At 42.3% G+C, this 17,640-nt stretch overlaps 30 non-coding genes across 30 annotated transcripts; all 30 read right to left on the reverse strand.

Moving 5' to 3' along the window:
• Positions 1-358: 358 nt before the first annotated feature.
• On the reverse strand, positions 359-477 carry LOC135158662 (5S ribosomal RNA). The gene has a single exon (XR_010297428.1). It is a non-coding gene; the product is annotated as a 5S ribosomal RNA (ribosomal RNA).
• Positions 478-947: 470 nt separating this feature from the next.
• Positions 948-1,066, reverse strand: LOC135158663 (5S ribosomal RNA). Its single transcript, XR_010297429.1, has one exon. It is a non-coding gene; the product is annotated as a 5S ribosomal RNA (ribosomal RNA).
• Positions 1,067-1,536: 470 nt separating this feature from the next.
• On the reverse strand, positions 1,537-1,655 carry LOC135158664 (5S ribosomal RNA). The gene has a single exon (XR_010297430.1). It is a non-coding gene; the product is annotated as a 5S ribosomal RNA (ribosomal RNA).
• A 470-nt stretch (positions 1,656-2,125) lies between these two features.
• LOC135158666 (5S ribosomal RNA) lies at positions 2,126-2,244 on the reverse strand. The gene has a single exon (XR_010297432.1). It is a non-coding gene; the product is annotated as a 5S ribosomal RNA (ribosomal RNA).
• Positions 2,245-2,714: 470 nt separating this feature from the next.
• Positions 2,715-2,833, reverse strand: LOC135158667 (5S ribosomal RNA). Its single transcript, XR_010297433.1, has one exon. It is a non-coding gene; the product is annotated as a 5S ribosomal RNA (ribosomal RNA).
• A 470-nt stretch (positions 2,834-3,303) lies between these two features.
• On the reverse strand, positions 3,304-3,422 carry LOC135158668 (5S ribosomal RNA). Its single transcript, XR_010297434.1, has one exon. It is a non-coding gene; the product is annotated as a 5S ribosomal RNA (ribosomal RNA).
• Positions 3,423-3,892: 470 nt separating this feature from the next.
• Positions 3,893-4,011, reverse strand: LOC135158669 (5S ribosomal RNA). Its single transcript, XR_010297435.1, has one exon. It is a non-coding gene; the product is annotated as a 5S ribosomal RNA (ribosomal RNA).
• A 470-nt stretch (positions 4,012-4,481) lies between these two features.
• Positions 4,482-4,600, reverse strand: LOC135158670 (5S ribosomal RNA). Its single transcript, XR_010297436.1, has one exon. It is a non-coding gene; the product is annotated as a 5S ribosomal RNA (ribosomal RNA).
• A 470-nt stretch (positions 4,601-5,070) lies between these two features.
• On the reverse strand, positions 5,071-5,189 carry LOC135158671 (5S ribosomal RNA). The gene has a single exon (XR_010297437.1). It is a non-coding gene; the product is annotated as a 5S ribosomal RNA (ribosomal RNA).
• Positions 5,190-5,659: 470 nt separating this feature from the next.
• On the reverse strand, positions 5,660-5,778 carry LOC135158672 (5S ribosomal RNA). The gene has a single exon (XR_010297438.1). It is a non-coding gene; the product is annotated as a 5S ribosomal RNA (ribosomal RNA).
• Positions 5,779-6,248: 470 nt separating this feature from the next.
• Positions 6,249-6,367, reverse strand: LOC135158673 (5S ribosomal RNA). The gene has a single exon (XR_010297439.1). It is a non-coding gene; the product is annotated as a 5S ribosomal RNA (ribosomal RNA).
• A 470-nt stretch (positions 6,368-6,837) lies between these two features.
• On the reverse strand, positions 6,838-6,956 carry LOC135158674 (5S ribosomal RNA). Its single transcript, XR_010297440.1, has one exon. It is a non-coding gene; the product is annotated as a 5S ribosomal RNA (ribosomal RNA).
• Positions 6,957-7,426: 470 nt separating this feature from the next.
• LOC135158675 (5S ribosomal RNA) lies at positions 7,427-7,545 on the reverse strand. Its single transcript, XR_010297441.1, has one exon. It is a non-coding gene; the product is annotated as a 5S ribosomal RNA (ribosomal RNA).
• A 470-nt stretch (positions 7,546-8,015) lies between these two features.
• On the reverse strand, positions 8,016-8,134 carry LOC135158677 (5S ribosomal RNA). Its single transcript, XR_010297443.1, has one exon. It is a non-coding gene; the product is annotated as a 5S ribosomal RNA (ribosomal RNA).
• A 470-nt stretch (positions 8,135-8,604) lies between these two features.
• LOC135158678 (5S ribosomal RNA) lies at positions 8,605-8,723 on the reverse strand. Its single transcript, XR_010297444.1, has one exon. It is a non-coding gene; the product is annotated as a 5S ribosomal RNA (ribosomal RNA).
• Positions 8,724-9,193: 470 nt separating this feature from the next.
• Positions 9,194-9,312, reverse strand: LOC135158679 (5S ribosomal RNA). The gene has a single exon (XR_010297445.1). It is a non-coding gene; the product is annotated as a 5S ribosomal RNA (ribosomal RNA).
• A 470-nt stretch (positions 9,313-9,782) lies between these two features.
• LOC135158680 (5S ribosomal RNA) lies at positions 9,783-9,901 on the reverse strand. Its single transcript, XR_010297446.1, has one exon. It is a non-coding gene; the product is annotated as a 5S ribosomal RNA (ribosomal RNA).
• A 470-nt stretch (positions 9,902-10,371) lies between these two features.
• Positions 10,372-10,490, reverse strand: LOC135158681 (5S ribosomal RNA). Its single transcript, XR_010297447.1, has one exon. It is a non-coding gene; the product is annotated as a 5S ribosomal RNA (ribosomal RNA).
• Positions 10,491-10,960: 470 nt separating this feature from the next.
• LOC135158683 (5S ribosomal RNA) lies at positions 10,961-11,079 on the reverse strand. Its single transcript, XR_010297449.1, has one exon. It is a non-coding gene; the product is annotated as a 5S ribosomal RNA (ribosomal RNA).
• A 470-nt stretch (positions 11,080-11,549) lies between these two features.
• On the reverse strand, positions 11,550-11,668 carry LOC135158684 (5S ribosomal RNA). The gene has a single exon (XR_010297450.1). It is a non-coding gene; the product is annotated as a 5S ribosomal RNA (ribosomal RNA).
• Positions 11,669-12,138: 470 nt separating this feature from the next.
• LOC135158685 (5S ribosomal RNA) lies at positions 12,139-12,257 on the reverse strand. Its single transcript, XR_010297451.1, has one exon. It is a non-coding gene; the product is annotated as a 5S ribosomal RNA (ribosomal RNA).
• Positions 12,258-12,727: 470 nt separating this feature from the next.
• LOC135158686 (5S ribosomal RNA) lies at positions 12,728-12,846 on the reverse strand. The gene has a single exon (XR_010297452.1). It is a non-coding gene; the product is annotated as a 5S ribosomal RNA (ribosomal RNA).
• A 470-nt stretch (positions 12,847-13,316) lies between these two features.
• Positions 13,317-13,435, reverse strand: LOC135158687 (5S ribosomal RNA). The gene has a single exon (XR_010297453.1). It is a non-coding gene; the product is annotated as a 5S ribosomal RNA (ribosomal RNA).
• A 470-nt stretch (positions 13,436-13,905) lies between these two features.
• Positions 13,906-14,024, reverse strand: LOC135158689 (5S ribosomal RNA). Its single transcript, XR_010297455.1, has one exon. It is a non-coding gene; the product is annotated as a 5S ribosomal RNA (ribosomal RNA).
• Positions 14,025-14,494: 470 nt separating this feature from the next.
• LOC135158690 (5S ribosomal RNA) lies at positions 14,495-14,613 on the reverse strand. Its single transcript, XR_010297456.1, has one exon. It is a non-coding gene; the product is annotated as a 5S ribosomal RNA (ribosomal RNA).
• Positions 14,614-15,083: 470 nt separating this feature from the next.
• LOC135158691 (5S ribosomal RNA) lies at positions 15,084-15,202 on the reverse strand. The gene has a single exon (XR_010297457.1). It is a non-coding gene; the product is annotated as a 5S ribosomal RNA (ribosomal RNA).
• Positions 15,203-15,672: 470 nt separating this feature from the next.
• On the reverse strand, positions 15,673-15,791 carry LOC135158692 (5S ribosomal RNA). The gene has a single exon (XR_010297458.1). It is a non-coding gene; the product is annotated as a 5S ribosomal RNA (ribosomal RNA).
• A 470-nt stretch (positions 15,792-16,261) lies between these two features.
• Positions 16,262-16,380, reverse strand: LOC135158693 (5S ribosomal RNA). The gene has a single exon (XR_010297459.1). It is a non-coding gene; the product is annotated as a 5S ribosomal RNA (ribosomal RNA).
• A 470-nt stretch (positions 16,381-16,850) lies between these two features.
• On the reverse strand, positions 16,851-16,969 carry LOC135158694 (5S ribosomal RNA). Its single transcript, XR_010297460.1, has one exon. It is a non-coding gene; the product is annotated as a 5S ribosomal RNA (ribosomal RNA).
• Positions 16,970-17,439: 470 nt separating this feature from the next.
• On the reverse strand, positions 17,440-17,558 carry LOC135158695 (5S ribosomal RNA). Its single transcript, XR_010297461.1, has one exon. It is a non-coding gene; the product is annotated as a 5S ribosomal RNA (ribosomal RNA).
• Between the last annotated feature and the right edge of the window lie 82 nt (positions 17,559-17,640).

The following is a 17,640-nucleotide window of genomic DNA, read 5'->3' on the forward strand; positions in this document are numbered from 1 at the left end:
TTTCATTGGGTTTGTTTCAGTTTCCATCGGATGCCTACCTACGATAATTTGGAGATATTGTCGTGTTTTTTTTCTTGGATGCGCACCTGTGTGTGACGCAACAATTCACATGATGGTGTAGGCCTTGAACTGCGCGCCTCGTCTCTTGGAGACCCTGTGCTTGCAAACAAACGACTTTCATCATTGCCTTGAATGTCGGACATCAAGCGAAAAGTTTATTCCTGCTCTATTAAAAAGGGTGACGAAGGAGACGAAAAAGACAACAAAAAAGGAGACAAAAGTGATACTATAAAGGAAAACAAATACCAACGACTTAAAATGAAAAAATGAATAAAGGGGCATTTCATGAAGCAAAAAATGCCTACAACACCCGGTATTCCCAGGCGGTCTCCCATCCAAGTACTAACCGAGCCCTATGCTGCTTGACTTCGGTGATCGGACGAGAACCGGTATATTCAGCATGGTATGGTCGTAGGCTCTTGCTCCATCAAAGTCAAGCTATTTGAAGGGATACTATGACGTCATCATCTATTTAATCCCTGTCAGTAATAATATTGGTTGATTGATGTCTTCAGTCATTCCACCGATCTTTCATTGGGTTTGTTTCAGTTTCCATCGGATGCCTACCTACGATAATTTGGAGATATTGTCGTGTTTTTTTTCTTGGATGCGCACCTGTGTGTGACGCAACAATTCACATGATGGTGTAGGCCTTGAACTGCGCGCCTCGTCTCTTGGAGACCCTGTGCTTGCAAACAAACGACTTTCATCATTGCCTTGAATGTCGGACATCAAGCGAAAAGTTTATTCCTGCTCTATTAAAAAGGGTGACGAAGGAGACGAAAAAGACAACAAAAAAGGAGACAAAAGTGATACTATAAAGGAAAACAAATACCAACGACTTAAAATGAAAAAATGAATAAAGGGGCATTTCATGAAGCAAAAAATGCCTACAACACCCGGTATTCCCAGGCGGTCTCCCATCCAAGTACTAACCGAGCCCTATGCTGCTTGACTTCGGTGATCGGACGAGAACCGGTATATTCAGCATGGTATGGTCGTAGGCTCTTGCTCCATCAAAGTCAAGCTATTTGAAGGGATACTATGACGTCATCATCTATTTAATCCCTGTCAGTAATAATATTGGTTGATTGATGTCTTCAGTCATTCCACCGATCTTTCATTGGGTTTGTTTCAGTTTCCATCGGATGCCTACCTACGATAATTTGGAGATATTGTCGTGTTTTTTTTCTTGGATGCGCACCTGTGTGTGACGCAACAATTCACATGATGGTGTAGGCCTTGAACTGCGCGCCTCGTCTCTTGGAGACCCTGTGCTTGCAAACAAACGACTTTCATCATTGCCTTGAATGTCGGACATCAAGCGAAAAGTTTATTCCTGCTCTATTAAAAAGGGTGACGAAGGAGACGAAAAAGACAACAAAAAAGGAGACAAAAGTGATACTATAAAGGAAAACAAATACCAACGACTTAAAATGAAAAAATGAATAAAGGGGCATTTCATGAAGCAAAAAATGCCTACAACACCCGGTATTCCCAGGCGGTCTCCCATCCAAGTACTAACCGAGCCCTATGCTGCTTGACTTCGGTGATCGGACGAGAACCGGTATATTCAGCATGGTATGGTCGTAGGCTCTTGCTCCATCAAAGTCAAGCTATTTGAAGGGATACTATGACGTCATCATCTATTTAATCCCTGTCAGTAATAATATTGGTTGATTGATGTCTTCAGTCATTCCACCGATCTTTCATTGGGTTTGTTTCAGTTTCCATCGGATGCCTACCTACGATAATTTGGAGATATTGTCGTGTTTTTTTTCTTGGATGCGCACCTGTGTGTGACGCAACAATTCACATGATGGTGTAGGCCTTGAACTGCGCGCCTCGTCTCTTGGAGACCCTGTGCTTGCAAACAAACGACTTTCATCATTGCCTTGAATGTCGGACATCAAGCGAAAAGTTTATTCCTGCTCTATTAAAAAGGGTGACGAAGGAGACGAAAAAGACAACAAAAAAGGAGACAAAAGTGATACTATAAAGGAAAACAAATACCAACGACTTAAAATGAAAAAATGAATAAAGGGGCATTTCATGAAGCAAAAAATGCCTACAACACCCGGTATTCCCAGGCGGTCTCCCATCCAAGTACTAACCGAGCCCTATGCTGCTTGACTTCGGTGATCGGACGAGAACCGGTATATTCAGCATGGTATGGTCGTAGGCTCTTGCTCCATCAAAGTCAAGCTATTTGAAGGGATACTATGACGTCATCATCTATTTAATCCCTGTCAGTAATAATATTGGTTGATTGATGTCTTCAGTCATTCCACCGATCTTTCATTGGGTTTGTTTCAGTTTCCATCGGATGCCTACCTACGATAATTTGGAGATATTGTCGTGTTTTTTTTCTTGGATGCGCACCTGTGTGTGACGCAACAATTCACATGATGGTGTAGGCCTTGAACTGCGCGCCTCGTCTCTTGGAGACCCTGTGCTTGCAAACAAACGACTTTCATCATTGCCTTGAATGTCGGACATCAAGCGAAAAGTTTATTCCTGCTCTATTAAAAAGGGTGACGAAGGAGACGAAAAAGACAACAAAAAAGGAGACAAAAGTGATACTATAAAGGAAAACAAATACCAACGACTTAAAATGAAAAAATGAATAAAGGGGCATTTCATGAAGCAAAAAATGCCTACAACACCCGGTATTCCCAGGCGGTCTCCCATCCAAGTACTAACCGAGCCCTATGCTGCTTGACTTCGGTGATCGGACGAGAACCGGTATATTCAGCATGGTATGGTCGTAGGCTCTTGCTCCATCAAAGTCAAGCTATTTGAAGGGATACTATGACGTCATCATCTATTTAATCCCTGTCAGTAATAATATTGGTTGATTGATGTCTTCAGTCATTCCACCGATCTTTCATTGGGTTTGTTTCAGTTTCCATCGGATGCCTACCTACGATAATTTGGAGATATTGTCGTGTTTTTTTTCTTGGATGCGCACCTGTGTGTGACGCAACAATTCACATGATGGTGTAGGCCTTGAACTGCGCGCCTCGTCTCTTGGAGACCCTGTGCTTGCAAACAAACGACTTTCATCATTGCCTTGAATGTCGGACATCAAGCGAAAAGTTTATTCCTGCTCTATTAAAAAGGGTGACGAAGGAGACGAAAAAGACAACAAAAAAGGAGACAAAAGTGATACTATAAAGGAAAACAAATACCAACGACTTAAAATGAAAAAATGAATAAAGGGGCATTTCATGAAGCAAAAAATGCCTACAACACCCGGTATTCCCAGGCGGTCTCCCATCCAAGTACTAACCGAGCCCTATGCTGCTTGACTTCGGTGATCGGACGAGAACCGGTATATTCAGCATGGTATGGTCGTAGGCTCTTGCTCCATCAAAGTCAAGCTATTTGAAGGGATACTATGACGTCATCATCTATTTAATCCCTGTCAGTAATAATATTGGTTGATTGATGTCTTCAGTCATTCCACCGATCTTTCATTGGGTTTGTTTCAGTTTCCATCGGATGCCTACCTACGATAATTTGGAGATATTGTCGTGTTTTTTTTCTTGGATGCGCACCTGTGTGTGACGCAACAATTCACATGATGGTGTAGGCCTTGAACTGCGCGCCTCGTCTCTTGGAGACCCTGTGCTTGCAAACAAACGACTTTCATCATTGCCTTGAATGTCGGACATCAAGCGAAAAGTTTATTCCTGCTCTATTAAAAAGGGTGACGAAGGAGACGAAAAAGACAACAAAAAAGGAGACAAAAGTGATACTATAAAGGAAAACAAATACCAACGACTTAAAATGAAAAAATGAATAAAGGGGCATTTCATGAAGCAAAAAATGCCTACAACACCCGGTATTCCCAGGCGGTCTCCCATCCAAGTACTAACCGAGCCCTATGCTGCTTGACTTCGGTGATCGGACGAGAACCGGTATATTCAGCATGGTATGGTCGTAGGCTCTTGCTCCATCAAAGTCAAGCTATTTGAAGGGATACTATGACGTCATCATCTATTTAATCCCTGTCAGTAATAATATTGGTTGATTGATGTCTTCAGTCATTCCACCGATCTTTCATTGGGTTTGTTTCAGTTTCCATCGGATGCCTACCTACGATAATTTGGAGATATTGTCGTGTTTTTTTTCTTGGATGCGCACCTGTGTGTGACGCAACAATTCACATGATGGTGTAGGCCTTGAACTGCGCGCCTCGTCTCTTGGAGACCCTGTGCTTGCAAACAAACGACTTTCATCATTGCCTTGAATGTCGGACATCAAGCGAAAAGTTTATTCCTGCTCTATTAAAAAGGGTGACGAAGGAGACGAAAAAGACAACAAAAAAGGAGACAAAAGTGATACTATAAAGGAAAACAAATACCAACGACTTAAAATGAAAAAATGAATAAAGGGGCATTTCATGAAGCAAAAAATGCCTACAACACCCGGTATTCCCAGGCGGTCTCCCATCCAAGTACTAACCGAGCCCTATGCTGCTTGACTTCGGTGATCGGACGAGAACCGGTATATTCAGCATGGTATGGTCGTAGGCTCTTGCTCCATCAAAGTCAAGCTATTTGAAGGGATACTATGACGTCATCATCTATTTAATCCCTGTCAGTAATAATATTGGTTGATTGATGTCTTCAGTCATTCCACCGATCTTTCATTGGGTTTGTTTCAGTTTCCATCGGATGCCTACCTACGATAATTTGGAGATATTGTCGTGTTTTTTTTCTTGGATGCGCACCTGTGTGTGACGCAACAATTCACATGATGGTGTAGGCCTTGAACTGCGCGCCTCGTCTCTTGGAGACCCTGTGCTTGCAAACAAACGACTTTCATCATTGCCTTGAATGTCGGACATCAAGCGAAAAGTTTATTCCTGCTCTATTAAAAAGGGTGACGAAGGAGACGAAAAAGACAACAAAAAAGGAGACAAAAGTGATACTATAAAGGAAAACAAATACCAACGACTTAAAATGAAAAAATGAATAAAGGGGCATTTCATGAAGCAAAAAATGCCTACAACACCCGGTATTCCCAGGCGGTCTCCCATCCAAGTACTAACCGAGCCCTATGCTGCTTGACTTCGGTGATCGGACGAGAACCGGTATATTCAGCATGGTATGGTCGTAGGCTCTTGCTCCATCAAAGTCAAGCTATTTGAAGGGATACTATGACGTCATCATCTATTTAATCCCTGTCAGTAATAATATTGGTTGATTGATGTCTTCAGTCATTCCACCGATCTTTCATTGGGTTTGTTTCAGTTTCCATCGGATGCCTACCTACGATAATTTGGAGATATTGTCGTGTTTTTTTTCTTGGATGCGCACCTGTGTGTGACGCAACAATTCACATGATGGTGTAGGCCTTGAACTGCGCGCCTCGTCTCTTGGAGACCCTGTGCTTGCAAACAAACGACTTTCATCATTGCCTTGAATGTCGGACATCAAGCGAAAAGTTTATTCCTGCTCTATTAAAAAGGGTGACGAAGGAGACGAAAAAGACAACAAAAAAGGAGACAAAAGTGATACTATAAAGGAAAACAAATACCAACGACTTAAAATGAAAAAATGAATAAAGGGGCATTTCATGAAGCAAAAAATGCCTACAACACCCGGTATTCCCAGGCGGTCTCCCATCCAAGTACTAACCGAGCCCTATGCTGCTTGACTTCGGTGATCGGACGAGAACCGGTATATTCAGCATGGTATGGTCGTAGGCTCTTGCTCCATCAAAGTCAAGCTATTTGAAGGGATACTATGACGTCATCATCTATTTAATCCCTGTCAGTAATAATATTGGTTGATTGATGTCTTCAGTCATTCCACCGATCTTTCATTGGGTTTGTTTCAGTTTCCATCGGATGCCTACCTACGATAATTTGGAGATATTGTCGTGTTTTTTTTCTTGGATGCGCACCTGTGTGTGACGCAACAATTCACATGATGGTGTAGGCCTTGAACTGCGCGCCTCGTCTCTTGGAGACCCTGTGCTTGCAAACAAACGACTTTCATCATTGCCTTGAATGTCGGACATCAAGCGAAAAGTTTATTCCTGCTCTATTAAAAAGGGTGACGAAGGAGACGAAAAAGACAACAAAAAAGGAGACAAAAGTGATACTATAAAGGAAAACAAATACCAACGACTTAAAATGAAAAAATGAATAAAGGGGCATTTCATGAAGCAAAAAATGCCTACAACACCCGGTATTCCCAGGCGGTCTCCCATCCAAGTACTAACCGAGCCCTATGCTGCTTGACTTCGGTGATCGGACGAGAACCGGTATATTCAGCATGGTATGGTCGTAGGCTCTTGCTCCATCAAAGTCAAGCTATTTGAAGGGATACTATGACGTCATCATCTATTTAATCCCTGTCAGTAATAATATTGGTTGATTGATGTCTTCAGTCATTCCACCGATCTTTCATTGGGTTTGTTTCAGTTTCCATCGGATGCCTACCTACGATAATTTGGAGATATTGTCGTGTTTTTTTTCTTGGATGCGCACCTGTGTGTGACGCAACAATTCACATGATGGTGTAGGCCTTGAACTGCGCGCCTCGTCTCTTGGAGACCCTGTGCTTGCAAACAAACGACTTTCATCATTGCCTTGAATGTCGGACATCAAGCGAAAAGTTTATTCCTGCTCTATTAAAAAGGGTGACGAAGGAGACGAAAAAGACAACAAAAAAGGAGACAAAAGTGATACTATAAAGGAAAACAAATACCAACGACTTAAAATGAAAAAATGAATAAAGGGGCATTTCATGAAGCAAAAAATGCCTACAACACCCGGTATTCCCAGGCGGTCTCCCATCCAAGTACTAACCGAGCCCTATGCTGCTTGACTTCGGTGATCGGACGAGAACCGGTATATTCAGCATGGTATGGTCGTAGGCTCTTGCTCCATCAAAGTCAAGCTATTTGAAGGGATACTATGACGTCATCATCTATTTAATCCCTGTCAGTAATAATATTGGTTGATTGATGTCTTCAGTCATTCCACCGATCTTTCATTGGGTTTGTTTCAGTTTCCATCGGATGCCTACCTACGATAATTTGGAGATATTGTCGTGTTTTTTTTCTTGGATGCGCACCTGTGTGTGACGCAACAATTCACATGATGGTGTAGGCCTTGAACTGCGCGCCTCGTCTCTTGGAGACCCTGTGCTTGCAAACAAACGACTTTCATCATTGCCTTGAATGTCGGACATCAAGCGAAAAGTTTATTCCTGCTCTATTAAAAAGGGTGACGAAGGAGACGAAAAAGACAACAAAAAAGGAGACAAAAGTGATACTATAAAGGAAAACAAATACCAACGACTTAAAATGAAAAAATGAATAAAGGGGCATTTCATGAAGCAAAAAATGCCTACAACACCCGGTATTCCCAGGCGGTCTCCCATCCAAGTACTAACCGAGCCCTATGCTGCTTGACTTCGGTGATCGGACGAGAACCGGTATATTCAGCATGGTATGGTCGTAGGCTCTTGCTCCATCAAAGTCAAGCTATTTGAAGGGATACTATGACGTCATCATCTATTTAATCCCTGTCAGTAATAATATTGGTTGATTGATGTCTTCAGTCATTCCACCGATCTTTCATTGGGTTTGTTTCAGTTTCCATCGGATGCCTACCTACGATAATTTGGAGATATTGTCGTGTTTTTTTTCTTGGATGCGCACCTGTGTGTGACGCAACAATTCACATGATGGTGTAGGCCTTGAACTGCGCGCCTCGTCTCTTGGAGACCCTGTGCTTGCAAACAAACGACTTTCATCATTGCCTTGAATGTCGGACATCAAGCGAAAAGTTTATTCCTGCTCTATTAAAAAGGGTGACGAAGGAGACGAAAAAGACAACAAAAAAGGAGACAAAAGTGATACTATAAAGGAAAACAAATACCAACGACTTAAAATGAAAAAATGAATAAAGGGGCATTTCATGAAGCAAAAAATGCCTACAACACCCGGTATTCCCAGGCGGTCTCCCATCCAAGTACTAACCGAGCCCTATGCTGCTTGACTTCGGTGATCGGACGAGAACCGGTATATTCAGCATGGTATGGTCGTAGGCTCTTGCTCCATCAAAGTCAAGCTATTTGAAGGGATACTATGACGTCATCATCTATTTAATCCCTGTCAGTAATAATATTGGTTGATTGATGTCTTCAGTCATTCCACCGATCTTTCATTGGGTTTGTTTCAGTTTCCATCGGATGCCTACCTACGATAATTTGGAGATATTGTCGTGTTTTTTTTCTTGGATGCGCACCTGTGTGTGACGCAACAATTCACATGATGGTGTAGGCCTTGAACTGCGCGCCTCGTCTCTTGGAGACCCTGTGCTTGCAAACAAACGACTTTCATCATTGCCTTGAATGTCGGACATCAAGCGAAAAGTTTATTCCTGCTCTATTAAAAAGGGTGACGAAGGAGACGAAAAAGACAACAAAAAAGGAGACAAAAGTGATACTATAAAGGAAAACAAATACCAACGACTTAAAATGAAAAAATGAATAAAGGGGCATTTCATGAAGCAAAAAATGCCTACAACACCCGGTATTCCCAGGCGGTCTCCCATCCAAGTACTAACCGAGCCCTATGCTGCTTGACTTCGGTGATCGGACGAGAACCGGTATATTCAGCATGGTATGGTCGTAGGCTCTTGCTCCATCAAAGTCAAGCTATTTGAAGGGATACTATGACGTCATCATCTATTTAATCCCTGTCAGTAATAATATTGGTTGATTGATGTCTTCAGTCATTCCACCGATCTTTCATTGGGTTTGTTTCAGTTTCCATCGGATGCCTACCTACGATAATTTGGAGATATTGTCGTGTTTTTTTTCTTGGATGCGCACCTGTGTGTGACGCAACAATTCACATGATGGTGTAGGCCTTGAACTGCGCGCCTCGTCTCTTGGAGACCCTGTGCTTGCAAACAAACGACTTTCATCATTGCCTTGAATGTCGGACATCAAGCGAAAAGTTTATTCCTGCTCTATTAAAAAGGGTGACGAAGGAGACGAAAAAGACAACAAAAAAGGAGACAAAAGTGATACTATAAAGGAAAACAAATACCAACGACTTAAAATGAAAAAATGAATAAAGGGGCATTTCATGAAGCAAAAAATGCCTACAACACCCGGTATTCCCAGGCGGTCTCCCATCCAAGTACTAACCGAGCCCTATGCTGCTTGACTTCGGTGATCGGACGAGAACCGGTATATTCAGCATGGTATGGTCGTAGGCTCTTGCTCCATCAAAGTCAAGCTATTTGAAGGGATACTATGACGTCATCATCTATTTAATCCCTGTCAGTAATAATATTGGTTGATTGATGTCTTCAGTCATTCCACCGATCTTTCATTGGGTTTGTTTCAGTTTCCATCGGATGCCTACCTACGATAATTTGGAGATATTGTCGTGTTTTTTTTCTTGGATGCGCACCTGTGTGTGACGCAACAATTCACATGATGGTGTAGGCCTTGAACTGCGCGCCTCGTCTCTTGGAGACCCTGTGCTTGCAAACAAACGACTTTCATCATTGCCTTGAATGTCGGACATCAAGCGAAAAGTTTATTCCTGCTCTATTAAAAAGGGTGACGAAGGAGACGAAAAAGACAACAAAAAAGGAGACAAAAGTGATACTATAAAGGAAAACAAATACCAACGACTTAAAATGAAAAAATGAATAAAGGGGCATTTCATGAAGCAAAAAATGCCTACAACACCCGGTATTCCCAGGCGGTCTCCCATCCAAGTACTAACCGAGCCCTATGCTGCTTGACTTCGGTGATCGGACGAGAACCGGTATATTCAGCATGGTATGGTCGTAGGCTCTTGCTCCATCAAAGTCAAGCTATTTGAAGGGATACTATGACGTCATCATCTATTTAATCCCTGTCAGTAATAATATTGGTTGATTGATGTCTTCAGTCATTCCACCGATCTTTCATTGGGTTTGTTTCAGTTTCCATCGGATGCCTACCTACGATAATTTGGAGATATTGTCGTGTTTTTTTTCTTGGATGCGCACCTGTGTGTGACGCAACAATTCACATGATGGTGTAGGCCTTGAACTGCGCGCCTCGTCTCTTGGAGACCCTGTGCTTGCAAACAAACGACTTTCATCATTGCCTTGAATGTCGGACATCAAGCGAAAAGTTTATTCCTGCTCTATTAAAAAGGGTGACGAAGGAGACGAAAAAGACAACAAAAAAGGAGACAAAAGTGATACTATAAAGGAAAACAAATACCAACGACTTAAAATGAAAAAATGAATAAAGGGGCATTTCATGAAGCAAAAAATGCCTACAACACCCGGTATTCCCAGGCGGTCTCCCATCCAAGTACTAACCGAGCCCTATGCTGCTTGACTTCGGTGATCGGACGAGAACCGGTATATTCAGCATGGTATGGTCGTAGGCTCTTGCTCCATCAAAGTCAAGCTATTTGAAGGGATACTATGACGTCATCATCTATTTAATCCCTGTCAGTAATAATATTGGTTGATTGATGTCTTCAGTCATTCCACCGATCTTTCATTGGGTTTGTTTCAGTTTCCATCGGATGCCTACCTACGATAATTTGGAGATATTGTCGTGTTTTTTTTCTTGGATGCGCACCTGTGTGTGACGCAACAATTCACATGATGGTGTAGGCCTTGAACTGCGCGCCTCGTCTCTTGGAGACCCTGTGCTTGCAAACAAACGACTTTCATCATTGCCTTGAATGTCGGACATCAAGCGAAAAGTTTATTCCTGCTCTATTAAAAAGGGTGACGAAGGAGACGAAAAAGACAACAAAAAAGGAGACAAAAGTGATACTATAAAGGAAAACAAATACCAACGACTTAAAATGAAAAAATGAATAAAGGGGCATTTCATGAAGCAAAAAATGCCTACAACACCCGGTATTCCCAGGCGGTCTCCCATCCAAGTACTAACCGAGCCCTATGCTGCTTGACTTCGGTGATCGGACGAGAACCGGTATATTCAGCATGGTATGGTCGTAGGCTCTTGCTCCATCAAAGTCAAGCTATTTGAAGGGATACTATGACGTCATCATCTATTTAATCCCTGTCAGTAATAATATTGGTTGATTGATGTCTTCAGTCATTCCACCGATCTTTCATTGGGTTTGTTTCAGTTTCCATCGGATGCCTACCTACGATAATTTGGAGATATTGTCGTGTTTTTTTTCTTGGATGCGCACCTGTGTGTGACGCAACAATTCACATGATGGTGTAGGCCTTGAACTGCGCGCCTCGTCTCTTGGAGACCCTGTGCTTGCAAACAAACGACTTTCATCATTGCCTTGAATGTCGGACATCAAGCGAAAAGTTTATTCCTGCTCTATTAAAAAGGGTGACGAAGGAGACGAAAAAGACAACAAAAAAGGAGACAAAAGTGATACTATAAAGGAAAACAAATACCAACGACTTAAAATGAAAAAATGAATAAAGGGGCATTTCATGAAGCAAAAAATGCCTACAACACCCGGTATTCCCAGGCGGTCTCCCATCCAAGTACTAACCGAGCCCTATGCTGCTTGACTTCGGTGATCGGACGAGAACCGGTATATTCAGCATGGTATGGTCGTAGGCTCTTGCTCCATCAAAGTCAAGCTATTTGAAGGGATACTATGACGTCATCATCTATTTAATCCCTGTCAGTAATAATATTGGTTGATTGATGTCTTCAGTCATTCCACCGATCTTTCATTGGGTTTGTTTCAGTTTCCATCGGATGCCTACCTACGATAATTTGGAGATATTGTCGTGTTTTTTTTCTTGGATGCGCACCTGTGTGTGACGCAACAATTCACATGATGGTGTAGGCCTTGAACTGCGCGCCTCGTCTCTTGGAGACCCTGTGCTTGCAAACAAACGACTTTCATCATTGCCTTGAATGTCGGACATCAAGCGAAAAGTTTATTCCTGCTCTATTAAAAAGGGTGACGAAGGAGACGAAAAAGACAACAAAAAAGGAGACAAAAGTGATACTATAAAGGAAAACAAATACCAACGACTTAAAATGAAAAAATGAATAAAGGGGCATTTCATGAAGCAAAAAATGCCTACAACACCCGGTATTCCCAGGCGGTCTCCCATCCAAGTACTAACCGAGCCCTATGCTGCTTGACTTCGGTGATCGGACGAGAACCGGTATATTCAGCATGGTATGGTCGTAGGCTCTTGCTCCATCAAAGTCAAGCTATTTGAAGGGATACTATGACGTCATCATCTATTTAATCCCTGTCAGTAATAATATTGGTTGATTGATGTCTTCAGTCATTCCACCGATCTTTCATTGGGTTTGTTTCAGTTTCCATCGGATGCCTACCTACGATAATTTGGAGATATTGTCGTGTTTTTTTTCTTGGATGCGCACCTGTGTGTGACGCAACAATTCACATGATGGTGTAGGCCTTGAACTGCGCGCCTCGTCTCTTGGAGACCCTGTGCTTGCAAACAAACGACTTTCATCATTGCCTTGAATGTCGGACATCAAGCGAAAAGTTTATTCCTGCTCTATTAAAAAGGGTGACGAAGGAGACGAAAAAGACAACAAAAAAGGAGACAAAAGTGATACTATAAAGGAAAACAAATACCAACGACTTAAAATGAAAAAATGAATAAAGGGGCATTTCATGAAGCAAAAAATGCCTACAACACCCGGTATTCCCAGGCGGTCTCCCATCCAAGTACTAACCGAGCCCTATGCTGCTTGACTTCGGTGATCGGACGAGAACCGGTATATTCAGCATGGTATGGTCGTAGGCTCTTGCTCCATCAAAGTCAAGCTATTTGAAGGGATACTATGACGTCATCATCTATTTAATCCCTGTCAGTAATAATATTGGTTGATTGATGTCTTCAGTCATTCCACCGATCTTTCATTGGGTTTGTTTCAGTTTCCATCGGATGCCTACCTACGATAATTTGGAGATATTGTCGTGTTTTTTTTCTTGGATGCGCACCTGTGTGTGACGCAACAATTCACATGATGGTGTAGGCCTTGAACTGCGCGCCTCGTCTCTTGGAGACCCTGTGCTTGCAAACAAACGACTTTCATCATTGCCTTGAATGTCGGACATCAAGCGAAAAGTTTATTCCTGCTCTATTAAAAAGGGTGACGAAGGAGACGAAAAAGACAACAAAAAAGGAGACAAAAGTGATACTATAAAGGAAAACAAATACCAACGACTTAAAATGAAAAAATGAATAAAGGGGCATTTCATGAAGCAAAAAATGCCTACAACACCCGGTATTCCCAGGCGGTCTCCCATCCAAGTACTAACCGAGCCCTATGCTGCTTGACTTCGGTGATCGGACGAGAACCGGTATATTCAGCATGGTATGGTCGTAGGCTCTTGCTCCATCAAAGTCAAGCTATTTGAAGGGATACTATGACGTCATCATCTATTTAATCCCTGTCAGTAATAATATTGGTTGATTGATGTCTTCAGTCATTCCACCGATCTTTCATTGGGTTTGTTTCAGTTTCCATCGGATGCCTACCTACGATAATTTGGAGATATTGTCGTGTTTTTTTTCTTGGATGCGCACCTGTGTGTGACGCAACAATTCACATGATGGTGTAGGCCTTGAACTGCGCGCCTCGTCTCTTGGAGACCCTGTGCTTGCAAACAAACGACTTTCATCATTGCCTTGAATGTCGGACATCAAGCGAAAAGTTTATTCCTGCTCTATTAAAAAGGGTGACGAAGGAGACGAAAAAGACAACAAAAAAGGAGACAAAAGTGATACTATAAAGGAAAACAAATACCAACGACTTAAAATGAAAAAATGAATAAAGGGGCATTTCATGAAGCAAAAAATGCCTACAACACCCGGTATTCCCAGGCGGTCTCCCATCCAAGTACTAACCGAGCCCTATGCTGCTTGACTTCGGTGATCGGACGAGAACCGGTATATTCAGCATGGTATGGTCGTAGGCTCTTGCTCCATCAAAGTCAAGCTATTTGAAGGGATACTATGACGTCATCATCTATTTAATCCCTGTCAGTAATAATATTGGTTGATTGATGTCTTCAGTCATTCCACCGATCTTTCATTGGGTTTGTTTCAGTTTCCATCGGATGCCTACCTACGATAATTTGGAGATATTGTCGTGTTTTTTTTCTTGGATGCGCACCTGTGTGTGACGCAACAATTCACATGATGGTGTAGGCCTTGAACTGCGCGCCTCGTCTCTTGGAGACCCTGTGCTTGCAAACAAACGACTTTCATCATTGCCTTGAATGTCGGACATCAAGCGAAAAGTTTATTCCTGCTCTATTAAAAAGGGTGACGAAGGAGACGAAAAAGACAACAAAAAAGGAGACAAAAGTGATACTATAAAGGAAAACAAATACCAACGACTTAAAATGAAAAAATGAATAAAGGGGCATTTCATGAAGCAAAAAATGCCTACAACACCCGGTATTCCCAGGCGGTCTCCCATCCAAGTACTAACCGAGCCCTATGCTGCTTGACTTCGGTGATCGGACGAGAACCGGTATATTCAGCATGGTATGGTCGTAGGCTCTTGCTCCATCAAAGTCAAGCTATTTGAAGGGATACTATGACGTCATCATCTATTTAATCCCTGTCAGTAATAATATTGGTTGATTGATGTCTTCAGTCATTCCACCGATCTTTCATTGGGTTTGTTTCAGTTTCCATCGGATGCCTACCTACGATAATTTGGAGATATTGTCGTGTTTTTTTTCTTGGATGCGCACCTGTGTGTGACGCAACAATTCACATGATGGTGTAGGCCTTGAACTGCGCGCCTCGTCTCTTGGAGACCCTGTGCTTGCAAACAAACGACTTTCATCATTGCCTTGAATGTCGGACATCAAGCGAAAAGTTTATTCCTGCTCTATTAAAAAGGGTGACGAAGGAGACGAAAAAGACAACAAAAAAGGAGACAAAAGTGATACTATAAAGGAAAACAAATACCAACGACTTAAAATGAAAAAATGAATAAAGGGGCATTTCATGAAGCAAAAAATGCCTACAACACCCGGTATTCCCAGGCGGTCTCCCATCCAAGTACTAACCGAGCCCTATGCTGCTTGACTTCGGTGATCGGACGAGAACCGGTATATTCAGCATGGTATGGTCGTAGGCTCTTGCTCCATCAAAGTCAAGCTATTTGAAGGGATACTATGACGTCATCATCTATTTAATCCCTGTCAGTAATAATATTGGTTGATTGATGTCTTCAGTCATTCCACCGATCTTTCATTGGGTTTGTTTCAGTTTCCATCGGATGCCTACCTACGATAATTTGGAGATATTGTCGTGTTTTTTTTCTTGGATGCGCACCTGTGTGTGACGCAACAATTCACATGATGGTGTAGGCCTTGAACTGCGCGCCTCGTCTCTTGGAGACCCTGTGCTTGCAAACAAACGACTTTCATCATTGCCTTGAATGTCGGACATCAAGCGAAAAGTTTATTCCTGCTCTATTAAAAAGGGTGACGAAGGAGACGAAAAAGACAACAAAAAAGGAGACAAAAGTGATACTATAAAGGAAAACAAATACCAACGACTTAAAATGAAAAAATGAATAAAGGGGCATTTCATGAAGCAAAAAATGCCTACAACACCCGGTATTCCCAGGCGGTCTCCCATCCAAGTACTAACCGAGCCCTATGCTGCTTGACTTCGGTGATCGGACGAGAACCGGTATATTCAGCATGGTATGGTCGTAGGCTCTTGCTCCATCAAAGTCAAGCTATTTGAAGGGATACTATGACGTCATCATCTATTTAATCCCTGTCAGTAATAATATTGGTTGATTGATGTCTTCAGTCATTCCACCGATCTTTCATTGGGTTTGTTTCAGTTTCCATCGGATGCCTACCTACGATAATTTGGAGATATTGTCGTGTTTTTTTTCTTGGATGCGCACCTGTGTGTGACGCAACAATTCACATGATGGTGTAGGCCTTGAACTGCGCGCCTCGTCTCTTGGAGACCCTGTGCTTGCAAACAAACGACTTTCATCATTGCCTTGAATGTCGGACATCAAGCGAAAAGTTTATTCCTGCTCTATTAAAAAGGGTGACGAAGGAGACGAAAAAGACAACAAAAAAGGAGACAAAAGTGATACTATAAAGGAAAACAAATACCAACGACTTAAAATGAAAAAATGAATAAAGGGGCATTTCATGAAGCAAAAAATGCCTACAACACCCGGTATTCCCAGGCGGTCTCCCATCCAAGTACTAACCGAGCCCTATGCTGCTTGACTTCGGTGATCGGACGAGAACCGGTATATTCAGCATGGTATGGTCGTAGGCTCTTGCTCCATCAAAGTCAAGCTATTTGAAGGGATACTATGACGTCATCATCTATTTAATCCCTGTCAGTAATAATATTGGTTGATTGATGTCTTCAGTCATTCCACCGATCTTTCATTGGGTTTGTTTCAGTTTCCATCGGATGCCTACCTACGATAATTTGGAGATATTGTCGTGTTTTTTTTCTTGGATGCGCACCTGTGTGTGACGCAACAATTCACATGATGGTGTAGGCCTTGAACTGCGCGCCTCGTCTCTTGGAGACCCTGTGCTTGCAAACAAACGACTTTCATCATTGCCTTGAATGTCGGACATCAAGCGAAAAGTTTATTCCTGCTCTATTAAAAAGGGTGACGAAGGAGACGAAAAAGACAACAAAAAAGGAGACAAAAGTGATACTATAAAGGAAAACAAATACCAACGACTTAAAATGAAAAAATGAATAAAGGGGCATTTCATGAAGCAAAAAATGCCTACAACACCCGGTATTCCCAGGCGGTCTCCCATCCAAGTACTAACCGAGCCCTATGCTGCTTGACTTCGGTGATCGGACGAGAACCGGTATATTCAGCATGGTATGGTCGTAGGCTCTTGCTCCATCAAAGTCAAGCTATTTGAAGGGATACTATGACGTCATCATCTATTTAATCCCTGTCAGTAATAATATTGGTTGATTGATGTCTTCAGTCATTCCACCGATCTTTCATTGGGTTTGTTTCAGTTTCCATCGGATGCCTACCTACGATAATTTGGAGATATTGTCGTGTTTTTTTTCTTGGATGCGCACCTGTGTGTGACGCAACAATTCACATGATGGTGTAGGCCTTGAACTGCGCGCCTCGTCTCTTGGAGACCCTGTGCTTGCAAACAAACGACTTTCATCATTGCCTTGAATGTCGGACATCAAGCGAAAAGTTTATTCCTGCTCTATTAAAAAGGGTGACGAAGGAGACGAAAAAGACAACAAAAAAGGAGACAAAAGTGATACTATAAAGGAAAACAAATACCAACGACTTAAAATGAAAAAATGAATAAAGGGGCATTTCATGAAGCAAAAAATGCCTACAACACCCGGTATTCCCAGGCGGTCTCCCATCCAAGTACTAACCGAGCCCTATGCTGCTTGACTTCGGTGATCGGACGAGAACCGGTATATTCAGCATGGTATGGTCGTAGGCTCTTGCTCCATCAAAGTCAAGCTATTTGAAGGGATACTATGACGTCATCATCTATTTAATCCCTGTCAGTAATAATATTGGA

The sequence above is a fragment of the Lytechinus pictus genome, unplaced genomic scaffold (genome assembly GCF_037042905.1).
Source record: "Lytechinus pictus isolate F3 Inbred unplaced genomic scaffold, Lp3.0 scaffold_98, whole genome shotgun sequence".
NCBI classification, from domain to species: Eukaryota; Metazoa; Echinodermata; class Echinoidea; order Temnopleuroida; family Toxopneustidae; genus Lytechinus; species Lytechinus pictus.